Source organism: Labrus bergylta, chromosome 5 (assembly GCF_963930695.1).
Source record: "Labrus bergylta chromosome 5, fLabBer1.1, whole genome shotgun sequence".
Taxonomy (NCBI): Eukaryota; Metazoa; Chordata; class Actinopteri; order Labriformes; family Labridae; genus Labrus; species Labrus bergylta.
The window spans coordinates 33,246,649-33,262,188 of record NC_089199.1 but is presented as its reverse complement, the minus strand read 5'-3'; the positions used below and the strand labels follow the sequence as shown (position 1 = coordinate 33,262,188).

The window sequence follows — 15,540 nt, the reverse complement described above, 5'->3', positions numbered from 1 at the left end:
CCGCCTCAGCTCCAGCTCTCAGCCTGTCGTTAGGTTGACTGAAAGTTAGACTGAGACAGCATTTCCAACATGGAGACCGCCATCGATGGGACTCCAGCGCCCCCCTGCAGGAACAGACAGGGGACTGTTATATCTACAGTCTCTGGTTCAGGACTGATTTGACCCTCTTTACAACCAAATTTCATCGTTGAAATCTCATCAAGACGTGTTGGAGAGGTTGCATGAATCAGTGCAGCGCCTGGCAGTTTTTTCCTTCTCCTCACATACGCTGACATTTCTGTTTTCCATTCATCATCTTTAAACTTTACTATTCACATGTTGAATGGAGGTTAGTGTGTAACAGCCAGGCTCTTAAATCATTTTGATGCAGTAAGATGGAGTTCATGCTCGTTATCAGACAAATTAGTGTAAAAAAAAACCATGTCGTGTTTGTTTTAGATTCAGGAGAAATTTGTTGCAAATAGCTGTAAGTAAATACCAAAGTTTCCTTGATAATAGTTTATTTATCACTTTTCATACATCCAACAATATTATTACACATCACATTTTTTTTTCATATTATGCAGCCTTAAGAGTAACAGACGTAAAGTTCAATGAAGTTGATTTAGCTCATATTGAAGCCCATGAAACTCATTACATTTAACATACATTTATTTATTACATTTATTATTTGGTAGAACTTCCTGTTTTGTTTTTTATCCCAGTCAGAAAAGATATCACACTGCCAGTTTTTTCAATCAGTCAGCCTTTAGATGGTGGCCCCCTTGAAGATTTTGGGCCCATTTGCCTGTTCACCACGGTCAGGGCGGCGCGTTCTGATTTAAGGCCTGCCATATCCGATCTTTTGAGTGTGTTGTCACTATGATTATATTACTGCTCCCGAACAAGTCGGAGCCTCCCCCCTCTGGAATCATAAATGTCAAACATGTCTGATATTTATGATTCCTGGTCGGATTGCCTCAGACGGAAAACCTGAAGCAGCCAATGAGTAGAGCTGGGAATCTTTGGGTGTCTTACGGTTTGATTTCGATTTTTGATTCAAAACGATTCTGGATTCAAAGTCTATTTATGAATGAGTACATACTAGGGGTGTGAACGGTTACACAACGTCATTTTTTTCGTGTACACGGTTAAGAGAAAAGTGGACCGCAGTCATGCTATACAACCAATGGAGGGTGCAGCCGCTTTTCAGAAAGATTCCTCCGCATCACTGCTGCCACTCAAAGTTGTCAGACAGATACAATTGTGCTTTATGAAGTAGGCTATATAAGTAACACAGAAAACTTGCCATAGAATTTGTAAAAACAAATACCTGTATGTATTTATTTTAGGCCTATAACAAGGCTATGATAAAACAACTACCATGATGAGTATGAAATCTCTATTTTTTAAAAGGACAAGAGACAAAGGATTTCTGCGTTAGTTTCTTTTCCTCCGCTTAGTAATATGGTCGTAGTCGAATGGGCCTGACCCTGCGCAATCCCCCCTACCCGGATGAAGCGGAATAGGTGCATTTGTGAGTGCAGTAACGTTGTCAAAGTGGAACAGTTGTAGCTTTATTCATCTCTAAATAAATAGTATTTGTTATTTTTGATCAGAGATGATTGAATGTGTGTCTCTAAAACATTTTAAAATAATAAAAAATAATAATAATTAAAAAAAATAATAATAAACGGTTGTCGTTGAATGATTTTTCCTAAACGGTTATGATTTACTCACCGGTTACACGTGTACACGTGCACACCCCTAGTACATACTTCAGGATCTACTCCAGTCATCTGTGAGACTGGCTGAACTTCTTGATTCTCCATTTGGCGTTCTACTGAGTTAAAGAGCTAGCATTAGCATTAGCACTGAGCAGGGAGTGACTGATAAAATAAAATAGATTTTTGGACGTTTTGGATCGATTTTAAATCTCAGAAAAGAAGAATCTCGATTTTTACATGAATCGATTTTCTTTCCCACCTCTAATGAGAGCGAGCAGACTTGGAACCGTCACCAAACGGGTTTTGCGTACTATGACAACAAACCCTCAACTTGCAAATTAAATAAAGCTGCTCATAATCTATCTTCCCAGCCAGGATCACATCCGTATAGTTTTTCAGTTTTCCCCTGTGAATGCTGCAGGAGAGCCAGCTAGCAATGTGGATCGTCCTCCATGTTTGATCATGTAAAATCAGAAGTTTGGTCCCTCGAGTTTCTGTGAAGTCGTTTCTACAAACAGCAGGTGTGGTCTCCTGTTCTTGCCAAGTCGTCTCGTGTGTGCGTTCAGAAGACTCTAATATTAAAAATAATCTGAAGCTGTCCTCATGTTTTTGGTCTCCAACATTTTTAAAATCGGTTTATATTTGAGAATCGTCTTGTGTGTGGCCAGCTTTAACCAAAACTCTTCAGACCCAAATGTTGTTGTTTTTTGTACCAGGCTGTGAATCTGATTATTTCTGCTGTCAGAATGGGCATTTCACCATGAGTGTGTGTGTGTGTGACTTCTGCTGACAGCCCCAAGTGGAAACTTGAGGAACTGCAGCGTTTTTTACTTCCGTATTGATTTCATTTCTTAACTCTGGATGCTGCCGCTTGGTTTAGCTGCAGTCCACGGTTTGATGCTTGTTCTCACTGTGCAGAGCAGATACTTAGTTAAATGCTGTCTGAACATCTTGTCTCGTAGGCCGTACACGATGGGACTGATGAACCGGGGAAGGATCTGGATGATGATGTAGAAAACGAAGCCTACATGTACAAAATGTTTAGGAAACCAGTAGATCAGAGACATCTTCATCAGATTGTAAACATATGTGAGAATAGCCAACAGCAGCTGGAAACCATGGAGCAGGATTGTATTCCTGGCCTTCTTTGCATCTCCGTCTGCTCCTTTAGCCGCTGTGAAGATCATCACGTAGGTGTACAAGAGTGTGAGCCAAACACCAATCAGGTAGATCGTGTAGCACACATTCTTCTTTTGCTCATGTACCGGGTGTCTGAACACGTTATTAATCTCACAGAAAATGGCAGAATGAAACACCTGCACAGGTTCAGTTGCCAGAAAGATGAAGACGTCGGGCAGTGTAGTGACAGCACTCAGGGCCCAAATCCCACCAATCAGAGCATATGTTCTTCTGATAGTACACAACTCAGCGTGTCTCAGAGGTAAACAAACAGCGATGTAGCACTCCATCGCCATGACGGCTAAATTTAGTGGAGTGTTGACAGTGGTGAAGACAGCCATCGTTACGATGAGGCAGCAGAGTGAAGCATTAATTCTGTAGAAGATATAACTTAAGACAGGCTTATTGTTGTAGTGAGCTGGATCATATCGTTCACCACCAGGTGGATGAAGAGGATGTAACGGGGATTCATGTAGAATACCTAAAGGAGAGAAGAAGACAAAAGTTATCCAGGCCATCCTGCACGCTCAGTGACCAAAGAGCCCCGCCCCCTCCTCGTGTCAGAGTGGGTGTCGGTGTTTACAATCATGGGCTTTGTGCTGAAATGCTTTAGCTCGGTGTCACTTGAGCCCAGGGCAGCGCGGTTAGCATCTCCATTTCAGCAGTTCTACCTGCTGAAGGTGTTTCACCTGATGTCTCGTTGTCTTCAGTCCAAGATGATTTAAAGTAACGGGCTGTGGCGGTGACTTGTTGTCAAAGGAGCAGCTGTAAATGCTGTTGCTCCCGACAGAGTAATAGAAAATCAACAAATTCTTTCCATGAAAGACCCTATTTACTATCTTTGAAATGCTTTTATTTTGAAGCAGCCGGACCAGGAAATAGGATGTTTTCAGCAGGAGCTACTTAAAAAACTCAGAAAGTACAAACACAGGAGAGAAACAAAACTCCTATAGGCGCCATAATGCGTATTTTTACCTCAGTTGATTATTTGTTATGTTATGCTCCTTTATATGGGTTTGATAGGATTTCCGGTAATTAGAAGTGGGCGTGGCTTACCTTATTTTTACCTGTGCATTAGGGGTGAGGGGAGACTAGACAAAAAGAGTGAGTGGGTCTGAAATATTTCCTGTTGACTGTCATCATCATCATCTTTTGGACTTTTCGTTTAGAAATAGTTTTTCCCTGTTTTCTTTAATGAAGCTACAAACATATCTGAATGTCTTCACCTTAGTCTCTGTGTGACATTATCCAATCTAAGCTGCCACAGTAACTCCAAACCCCACAGCTTCAGTAAGAAGCTAACACACAGAGACATGTTTCTCTGGTCTAACTACCTGAACACATAATAAACTCTTTCTGTTTACGAGCCAGACAAACAGCATGTCAGTATATAGCTCAAACATTTCACTTCATAAAACAGCCTCATTCTTGAATACTATAGGCTTGATTATGAAATAATATGTTCTTACACAATACTGCTGAACATAAAGTGGCTGATTTAAATAAAAAAAAGAGTAGCTGGTAGATTTCTGAATCCACCAGTCACGGTGGCAGGTAGATAGAAAAGGTCATTTCCAACCCCGATGTTGAAGCAGAGGTGGACTGATCAGAGAGAGCGGGACATGTTTCCCCTGCACCTTAAGGGCTCACAGGACAATAAAGACAGCAGTGATGACAAATGAAAATGTCTAGGTCTGCAACATGGTGCATTCAGTGTTCTCTGTCTCTTTGCATGAAAGACCTCAGTTAAAAGCCAGAACAATACAGATAACCTTCAGAGTAGAGATGGGACCGATCCGATCTTATATCGGTATCTGGTCCAATATTGAAGTCATTTATGTATCAGATATGGGACTGACTGCACCGATCAACATCACTGATCAAGAAATATGGTCGGGCTCTTCAGACATTCTCAGCTCACTGAGTCTCACTTTGAAGATATTCAGACTGAACTGAGAGAAGTGTCCACAAACCGTCTCCATGACGACGATCAGATGAGATGGAACCGCTCCTTCTTTATGTTAAGTACACATTTTACACTTCAGTTAAAAAGATTTAATTTGAAAAACTTGACAGCTGTTGCTACTTCCTGTTTGTATGTCAAGCCAGCACAATGCAACGAACTGCTGGGTTTACTCCAGCTTTGTGTAGCCTCACACATAATACCAAAAACAACTGTTGGAGCCATGGATTGGTGTAATTGTCTTATAGTAATAGTAATGATATAAGATATCAGAATCAGAATCAGATTGGAACTGAAAACATGTGGATCTCTATTTCAGACAACTAGCATAAATCTTCAGCTGAATTTTCACACCCAAAAAGATTGATTCCTCAAATCTCTATACGAGTCAAAAACCATCCTCAGTTTACACTAAAATCACAAACAACAACAACAATCTCAGTGAGGAGTGCTTTCCATCTTTTAATCTCTGAGGCCTCCTTTAGGTCTCGACTAAGACAGTCTGTTTTATCTTTAAATAGACCTGCTTGCTGTAGATTTATTCTTATGCACTTGAAAAAGGCCACTCCAGAAATAAGTTAAAAAAAATTAATACAAGATATTTTTTGCTTGTAATAAGCAAAAAAATCTGCCAATGGAACAAGTGAAAATTCACTTGATAAGATATCTTGAAATAAGACATTAGATTTAAGCTTTACAAGATAGGAGAGATCTTGAAAATAGCTGGGAAAACTCATTCTTAGCCATGTTTTTCAAGTATTATGACGTTTTGTGTCTCATAATAAGCTTAGAATGCTCAAAATTTGTATTTTTCCTCTCAAAAGTAGCATGTTGTCCTCTTCGTTTGAAGTCTATTAAACTCATTTTTAGTTCTATAATAGTGACACTGTTCTAGATTTAAGTCCACAACCGACTTGACATAAGATTAGAAATTGGCATTTTGAGACAAAATGTCTTGAAGTTAGCATTGCTTACTAGTATTAGGCATTGCTTTTTTTGCCCTAATTTTCCAACCCGTAATCATTTCAAGTGTATCTACCTTATTGTAAGCTCTACAATAGTAATACTGTTCTAGATTCAAGACATTCAAATACTTCTTACAAAACAGAAAAAATGAAAACTAGTTTTGCATTAATCCAACACATTTATTTTGTGTTTATACAGCAAAAAGTCCCATAAACTGAGGACTACATAAAGAAAGACATTTTCTTTTTATAAACATTTTGGCTCATTGTGTGTATGGAACTGCAATATGTAAACATAGCAGAACAGTCCAAATATGTGAGCGAGTAGTTACGGTCGGATCCAAACATCTGACCCATGAGCCCCTCAAGACAAACTACTAGGCACACAAACTGCTCGGCCTCTGACATCCATTCTTAATACTAAGTGCTTATTATTGTAACATTCAAACTAAAAGGTTTCAATTACCATGAACATGTGACCAACTTGTCCCCGATACGCCAATGACCATTGTATTATTATTACTATTAAGCATGCACGATAATGGATTTTTTCCAATATCAGCTATGCTGACATTTTACAACTCAACTGGCCAATAACAGATACCGCTATGTTCAATTTTATCCCAACCTAAGTCAGTTAACACTTTCACATTAGAAAAGCCTAAATTAGCAACATCTGTTGAACAGACTTTTGCTAAATCTCAACATTAACTTAAAACTTGAAATGAACTTAAAGATAGGCACGACTGGACTGCATTGTTCAAACTAAACAAGATATGCAGTTTCAGTCTGTAAAGATATGGCATTAACCTTGTGCATTTAATCACAGAATAAACAACACTATATTTTTATCAGTTCGATATAACGGTGGATATCGGCATGTTGGTTGACATTGTCCTGTGCCCCTTATTAACACGGGGATAAATTCCAACCAAGAATCAAAAACAATGAATGTGGACTGTAGTAGCCTTGTAGGGAGAGAGGAAGCACTTCTGACCACATCCACATCTGACCACTGGTTTTATTGGCCAATAAAAGCTCTCCACTCAGCCATGCTCTTCTTGTAAGATGATGTGAGATCTCTCTCATGACTTTTGTCCAAGAGGACCTCCATCTGTATGACTGAAAGCAGAGTGGCTACACACTTTGGGTACGTAAGGTGTAGTGTATAATAGTACGCCAAGAGGTATAAAGCACCCTCAGTAACTTTGTCTTTTGGAAACGTAGTTATTGGCACATCTCCTACCGCTAGGAGGCAGTTGGACGGACTCACAATCAGGACCGGACAGGAGAGAGGGCGCTTCTTCAAGTAGACATTAGGGTCTTCTTTTTCCTTTAACACACAACACAGACATCATTCTATAAGGATAATGCACTTCTGTTTCAAGGATCATTTTGGTATTTTGTAACCAGTACCCTCTGTAGTGTTTACAGCCTGAAGTGAAAACCAAGGCTAGGCTAGTCTTGCTTTTATTAGGGTGATAAAATCTGCTACCATGTGATGCATCCATTTTTGTACATATTGTGACATTGAGAGTCACAGACATGTAACCAGTGAAAATCATCTTTCCAAAAACAAGGCTTAGAACATACAGTATAGGAACAGAATCGTCAAAGGCATCACTTTCAGTTCTAATTTTTTTAATACTGCAACATTTTACACAGCTCACCTCAAGGACATGCACCAGAGCCTCACTTGCATCCCGTACTCTCTTTGGAGGAGCAGACATGGAGGGGAACAGTGATGGCAGCACACGTAGGATCTCAAGAGCCTGTTCAGCTGTAAAGGAAAACATTCATTACTTGACAAAGTGCACATTGTCAAATCTGATTAAAGATATATAATCGATACAGTGCTTTAAAAAACAAACATTCAGCAAGTGACGGGATAGCCATCATAGATGAAAAAGGATGACAAGACACTAGTACATCTACTTGACAATTAACATACCTGAAGGTCCACCCTAAATACTGATCACTACACCAAACACCAAAACACCATTTCTTACCTTGGTCCATTCCCATTGAGGGTTTCAGCATCTTTTTCCATACACCGAAAAACTGCACCTTCTGGCAGAAGTCACACCCTTCCCTTCAGTTCATCGATGAAGCTGCCATTATCCCTATCCAAAATGCGTTGAAGCTCCTCCATCACCTATTAAATATACCAATACAGACGTTTGAATGTATCACTTAGGAGGAGGAAATTGGTATATTAAACATTATGGTTGTCATCATCATGCAGTCATTTCTGACTTACATGTCCAATGTCCTTGAAACAAGGATATGCTTCTAGAACTTTATCGTGTCTGTCCTCCTCGCGAATGGTATTTGAATCAATGAATGCTCTTCTAGCTACAAATTCCAAATCCAGGAGATGAGAGACATCTTGGTGGTTTGGATTTTTTCTTTTATACAATGTTTGTAGGGTCTTGTAGTGCTTGGCCAGGGTTGCTGGACTGGAAGTGTCTGGACTGTCAATATCTGCAGGCTTGTTTGCTGGAAGATACAAAAATACCTAATCAATGTGCCTCACTTTAAAAAACTTCATCTCATGTTGTTAAATGACAAAAGATGTGTCAAAAATCTGCCATAAAAAAATCATACATTTATAGAATACACTTTTAGGGAGTTTATTTTAAGAAACTTCAGTCCTGATCCTTACTACCAAATACTAATTCATTATTCTCATTTTTAACCATTTGAATGCGAGTTCATTTCAATAATGCAAAAAGCAAAAATTTAATTATTTTCTGTTTACTAAATGCATTATAACAACTTGCTATAAACACATATGGTCATGCAGTCAAATACAATTGCAATTAGCCACAAAAGTACACCCCTAAAAAAATTCACACACACCCACCACACACAGCTATGAGGCAGTTGGACAAACTCACTATCAGGACTGGACAGGGGAGAGGGTGCTTCTTCACTAAGGCTTCGGGGTCTTCTTTTTCCTTAAACACATAACACAGACATCGTTCTGTCAGGATAATGTACTCTAAGGATCGTTACGGATGTGACATCTCGCTACCACAGCCAAACAGTGAGGACAATTGATTTTGATTTAGAAGTTTAGACTGTCAGAATAAAAATTTCAGTTGCTTATTATCAGAAGCCCTCAAATAATTTTAACAGTTCATTTCAGTTAATAGTGTAAGGAATCCAGCTAGCAGTCATTTAATTCAAGAAATCCCCTCGGTAAATTACATAATAGGTCCCTCATAGTTTTAGTTGACTTCTCAAGACAACACAAAACTGATGGTATAATGCCAGATTTCTGTTGAGTTAATTTCTAAAATAATATTAATGAATTGATAATAAAACAGCACCAATATAGTGTAAATGGCTATCCTCAGATGTCCATTTTAAAGCCTTTTACTTGGGTCATGTCAGGACTGTCATCTTGACTCAATAATGTTTTTTTTTTTAGTTTATCTGAAACATAAATACCTCACAGGGGAAATGTGTAAATGCAATGTTAAAACTCACCTTCTAGCTCATTTTGTTTACCGTTCCAGTCTGGGCTGCTACTCCCTTCTGTGGACCGATCCAGAATGATGGTTGAGTCACTTGACTCAATTTCATCTGTGTCTCTTGGCAGCTCAAGACGACGCCTCTTTGTAGAGCTGCAAAGATAAGTTAGTTCATCAATTAGTTGTCAACTATTAAATTAATCCATCGACTTTATTTGTATAGAACTTTTCATACAAACAAAATGTAACACAAAGTGCTTCGTACAATAAAAACCAAAATCGAAAGCAATCACTTTGTAGTCCTATAAAACACTAAAACAGGAGCACTCATTAAATACTGGAACTGAACAACACTATCGCAAGTAAGGAATCACTAGAGGCAGAACACTCAGTCACCTAGTACTTTGACATAGTTGATCATTTTGAGTCATTCCTTTCTTTTTTGTGTAAATTACTGTCCAATTATATTTCATCTTCTGAAATGTGAATATTTTCTAGTTTGTTTAGTCCTCTATGACCGTGAAATGAATATCTATAGGTTGTGGACAAAACAAGACATTTGAGGACGTAACCTTGGGCTTTCACAACTTTCTTCCATTTTATTGATAAAACAACTGATCAATTAATCTTGAAAAATTATTAACAGATTTATCTTCAATGAAAATAATTAGTTGCAGCCTTACCTCTTTGACTGTCTCCCAGTAGTGTTTTTTGGGGGGGAGCTCACATTTTACAAACTTTTATATAGCTGTGCATACACAGTAACATGCACAAGACATTTAATACATTTTTCAAATCGCTAATAAAAATGTCTTGACATGAAGCACTTTGGTCATCAACTGGATGCACTTCACTTACCCATGTATTCTTGATGCCTTCATCCTGCAGCATGGGGTGCTATTCTCTTTGCCATTGCTGTAATTTCTGGTTTTGATGGATATCTGTGTGATTCTCCATCGCTCTTCACCTTTCTTCGACAACTCAAAGTATTGCTGTCTGACTTGCTCAAGTTCGGTGTCGGTGTGCAATACATATTCTGGAAAGGATACCTTCACAACCTTTTCAGGGGTTGCGTACTTTGCAGGAGTTGCACTCACAGGACTGGATGTCTGTCGCATGGGTGATTCATTAATGGAGGAACTGCCGGTAATTTGGAGTCTTCTTGGCCAGTTTCCTGTAAAATAAAAGATAAAGAACTACTGCAAAAGGCAACTTTTCTTTTTCCCCCTGTGATAACACAAATTGCAATGTAGCAGTGTCAGCTCTGCACAAGTATAACTAAACGATCTGTTCCATTTCAGAGGTTGAATATCTCAACCAACTGAACTGAAATCAACTATATGAACACCTATCAATTCATCTATAAACCAGTATTTATTTATTAAGGAGAAATTATTGTTCATTAGTTATAAAAATGTGAAACACTCTTGCAAACAGATGTATATGCGTTATGACGCCATGAATATGCTTAGGTCAGACATGGAGGACTAGTCCTTGATAACATGCTCACTCCATTATTCCCTTTTTTTGACACAATGTGCTTTTAGCTCAATGTGCTGCTGATGACTTAAATACCACATCAAACGCATCCTACAACTCCTCACCCTCCAAATCGAACTTGTGACCTAATGTCACTTGACATTAGGTCACAGCTCCGCAATGAATGAAGCGCATAACCTACATTTGATTTCAAACACACAGTATGAGGCTCAGATTAACTCACCTTGGTTGAAAAGTGGATGAGAGATGCAGCAGGAGGTAGAGACACAAAACTGCAGTCCGGTCAGACAGTCTTTTACTCATCCATCCGCTGTTGTAAATGCATCCAAACTTAGTGAACAGTTATCCAATATTGAAATAGGTGTTGATTGTTGAAATCAGCAGGGTAAAAGCTAGTTAGCTAACTGGAGGAGTGATTAGCATTACTAATGATGCGTTCAAAGTGGGCTCAGTAAAATGACTATTAGGCAAAGGTATATAAAGTGTCATCATGATGTGTTCAAATGTAACTTCAAGAAAAATAAATTTAGGTACACTAAAATTAAATAGCTGTCATAACTTTTTTAGAGATGACTGTAACAGTTTTACATGTATAGTTTAATGTATATCGATTAGATGTATTTAAAGAAGATAAAATAATATACAGATGATTATAAAACAGGCTCAGGATAATAACTAGCTAGTGTATAAAAGGGTAGGATTAAATAAGTGTATCCTTTTTCCTACTCCCTTTCCTGCATTAAATAAAAAATGTCTATGTCCTTTCTTCCTTTCGCTTTATTTTTTCCCCTTTTTTCTTTTCTTGTTCATCTGTTTTCAAGTACTGTTTTATTTTATTTGCCATTTTAGTTGTGATTTTACATGTTTGAAATAATGACATGAGTCAGTAAAAATACACCCATCTTGTACCTTTATAGGGAGAAATCTATCTTACCCAGGTAGTTACTGTCAGATTGTCTGGTGTAGCTACCAACCAATGCCAATATTTTCATTTAATAAATATGTTTGTTGTTAATGTGTTTCAGAGTGGATTTCAAGAAGATGGTGAGGGTCACATGAATGTTGACCTTTCTAAACATGCAACTGCATTTCTTCTTCAAGCCAGAGAAACCCATCGACTGACACAGGTAATTTAAGCCATTCAAATTATTTAATTTAATTTAAGCAATTTAAGCCAATTCCAATGAATTGTTAGTAGCAAGCTTAAAAGCGATGCACTTTAACTGTAGAATGACTTAGGCACTGTTTAGACCTGGCATCTTGGCTGATCCAATCACAAGTGGACAGCTTAAGGTATGTCAGTTAAACACCTGACTTAAGAATGTGTCTTCAGCCAATTTCTAATGAATTTACATATTTTAATGTAAACATTGTCATCAAATTTTACATATTGTACGTTAAAAGCTGCAGAAGGCAATATTATTTAATTATAGTTTTGGTGGACGTAACTTAGTTTGATCATTGCATGTCACTAACAATATTTAATGGAAGTTTTTTTTTGTGTCCTTCCCAGAGAGCTGTTAACCAAATGGTGAGTGGAGTCCAGCAATATCAGGCTGCATTATTGGAGCACCTAAAACAGCAAATGAGTAATATGATTGAGAGACATTCTGGGGACCTGGATCAACTAAAGAGTGAGGCCATTGGAGTATTTGACCAGTTTGTGGACCCTTTCAGTCAAATTGCTTCTACCATTTGCAGGATAAGACCATCAAAGAACTGTTACAACCAGTTGAACCCGAGATTGTTGTCGCAAAACAAACAGTATGTTATATGAAACGTGGAGACTTCAGAGTTCTAACCATTAAGGACCATTGTTTTCATTATATACCATTGGTGAAAAGTTTGGAGCAGCTGCTATTACATCCAAGAATTCTTGCAATGATTGACGAGAGGCCACAGCCATGCAAGGATGGATTTTTTCAAGATTTTTAAGTCGCATCCACTGTTTTTGAAAGTTCCCACAGCATTGCAGTTGATTTTATATACAGATGAAATTGAGCTATGCAATCCTTTTGGATCTCGGGCGAACAAAAAACAGGTTGTTACTGATTTATTACACCTTAGGTAATATCAACCCTAAATACAGATCAAGACTTGCTGCCATCCGATTGCTTGCCATGGTAAAATCAAAAGATCTTTCCCGTTGTGGTATTGATGAGATATTTGAGAGGATTAACTGTGACTTAACTGAGCTGTCTGATGTTGTCCAGGATGTCACTGCAAAAGGTGAGAGGACAATTTATGGGGCACTTATGTCTGTGTGCGGAGACACTCTAGCTCAACACGAAGTGGCTGGATTTAAGGAAGGAGTAGGGTTTGCCTACAGTAAATGCAGGCACTGCGAATGCAACTTTGAAGACATGCAGAAACAATTTAATGAAGATATGTTTGTTAAAAGGACAATGGCAAGTCATAACATGCAATGTAATGACATTGAAAAGGCAACTACTGACTTTCTGAAAGACTGTCTAAAAACAACATATGGTATAAAAAGGAGAAGCAAATTAACAGAATTTCCTCAATTTAATATAATCAATCAAACCCCACAGGACATCATGCATGTTATTCTTGAAGGTGTTGCACCATATGAAATCAAATGTGTTTTTAAGCATCTTGTGCTTTCAGGGGATATGGACTTAGACACATTCAACAGTGCAATTATTTGTTTCCCTTATTCTCCTGTGGATGCGAGGGACAAGCCTTGCCCCATATCTGTCAATACACTGTCATCAAATGACAATAGATTGAAACAGTCAGCTGGGCAGATGCTGGTTTTGTTAAAGATCCTGCCATTTCTCATTGACAAAATTGGAGACAATGATTACACACAAATGCTACTTAAGTTGTTAGAGATAGTCAAAATTCTGTTTTCACCTATTATTGCTTTCTCAACTCTTTCAAGGCTGAAGCTTTTAATAGAACAACACTTAAAACATTTCAGACAACTGTTTCTGGATGCAAATATCATTCCTAAACAGCATTACTTGCTGCATCTTCCTTCTCAGATTAAGGCACTTGGTCCTGCAGTGAGGCATATGTGTATGCGCTTTGAGTCAAAGCATTGTTTTTTTTAAGCAGTGGGCTTTGAAAAGTAGTTTTAAGAATATTTGTAAATCTCTTCTGAAGCACAACCAACTTTATGAATGTAGTCAGAATGTGCATGAGAAACATCCTATTTTTTCAAGTGAAGTTGACATGGGCCCAGCCTCTGAGGTGAAAAATGTTCACTATGTTGAAGGAAAGATTAAAGACTTTTTAGGAATAGAGCAAATTGAACATTTAGTTTCAGTAAAGTGGATTATGCAACATGGAAATAAGCATACATGTGAAAAATCTTTGGTTATTTCTAATGTCATCACTGATACACCAGAGTTTGCACTTGTGAAAAACATCTATATTGTAAATGCGTCAGTGTATTGTTTTGAATGCCAACCTTTCTCTACAGCTGGGTGGAATGATCATTATTCAGCTTACGAGGTAGAAGTTCCTTACCTAGCTCAAGCCAATATTTTTGTGGATGCTAAAAGTCTTGTTGATTATACACCATACTACTATGTAAACTTCAATAATAACAAGTACATTCCAGTGAAGTATGATCTCACAGACATCATCAAACATCATTCTTGAGTCTGTAGAGAGTGTGGGTGTTTTTAAGCATTTTTGAATAATCTGGTGTAGTTTGTTCAGAGTGCAACAGAACAGAAAAGGAAACGTAATTCCAGCTTTTGCCTCTGTCTTTTTTTCCATATCACATGGACATGGTTTGATGGAAATGGCCACACTGTACTTAGGATAAGTCATCATGCAATGTGTGAGTTGTTGACCTGCAGACTTAAATAAAGCAATTTGTTTCTTAATCTTAATTCAAGCAAAGTCGGTTTCTTGAAACAAAGATGATTTATCTTAAACAAATAACTCAGCAGCTTAAAAACCTTATGACATGTCAATAAAAGCTTGTTTCATCTGAGATCTGACTCAAATCAAGATGTTTTCAAGATGATCCGTCTAGAAACAAGTTCAAATATCTTACTGAAATGTTACCGTTTAGGTAATTGTGTCTTATATTAAGTGTGATGAGATATTTTGACTAGAAATTAGAAGAATATACTTGGTAAGATTTTGAGTTTTTGCAGTGAAAGATTGAATGAAATAAAAATCATCTCTGCAATAACATCAGCAATAATAACTTTAAAAAATAAAGAATCGTTCTCACCTGGTGTTTTCTGAAGGTGTGAATCAGGGTCCCATTGATGTAGCTGATTGTCAGACCAACAGCCAGAAGAATCACATTTTTGACCACAGCAGTTTGGAACGAGTCTCGATATCTCTGGTCGCTCGACATGTTGAAGCCAGAAGAGTTCATGGAGTTAATGTGAGGATTGTGCACGTCTGTGTTACAGGAAGAACATGAACATGTGTAGGTCAGAGTCACTGAAAATCCACAGTTAGAATATACGACTAATCAGCTGATCAGAACCGTCCAATGATGGCTGTGATAGTTTTACATTGTTAACATGCTTTAACACACAGAAAAGTTCAAAGCCTAAATGGTTAACAGTTAAATAACCACACAGTAGACACAAATCTAAGAATGTCAAATCACATGAAATCCTTTAAATCCAATGAAAACATGACGTGTTTACTGTCTGATTGTTTCAGCGACATGTTGAATTTAAAAGAGACTAAACTTTGGTAAATAAAGTTCAGTGTTGGGCATCACATGCAGATGTCCTTCACTGTGTTTT

The 15,540-nt window shown here is 37.9% G+C and overlaps 1 pseudogene; it reads right to left on the bottom strand.

The window, feature by feature from the left end:
* Positions 1–2,557: 2,557 nt before the first annotated feature.
* On the bottom strand, positions 2,558–15,137 carry LOC136179295 (odorant receptor 131-2-like; annotated as a pseudogene).
* Positions 15,138–15,540: the final 403 nt, after the last annotated feature.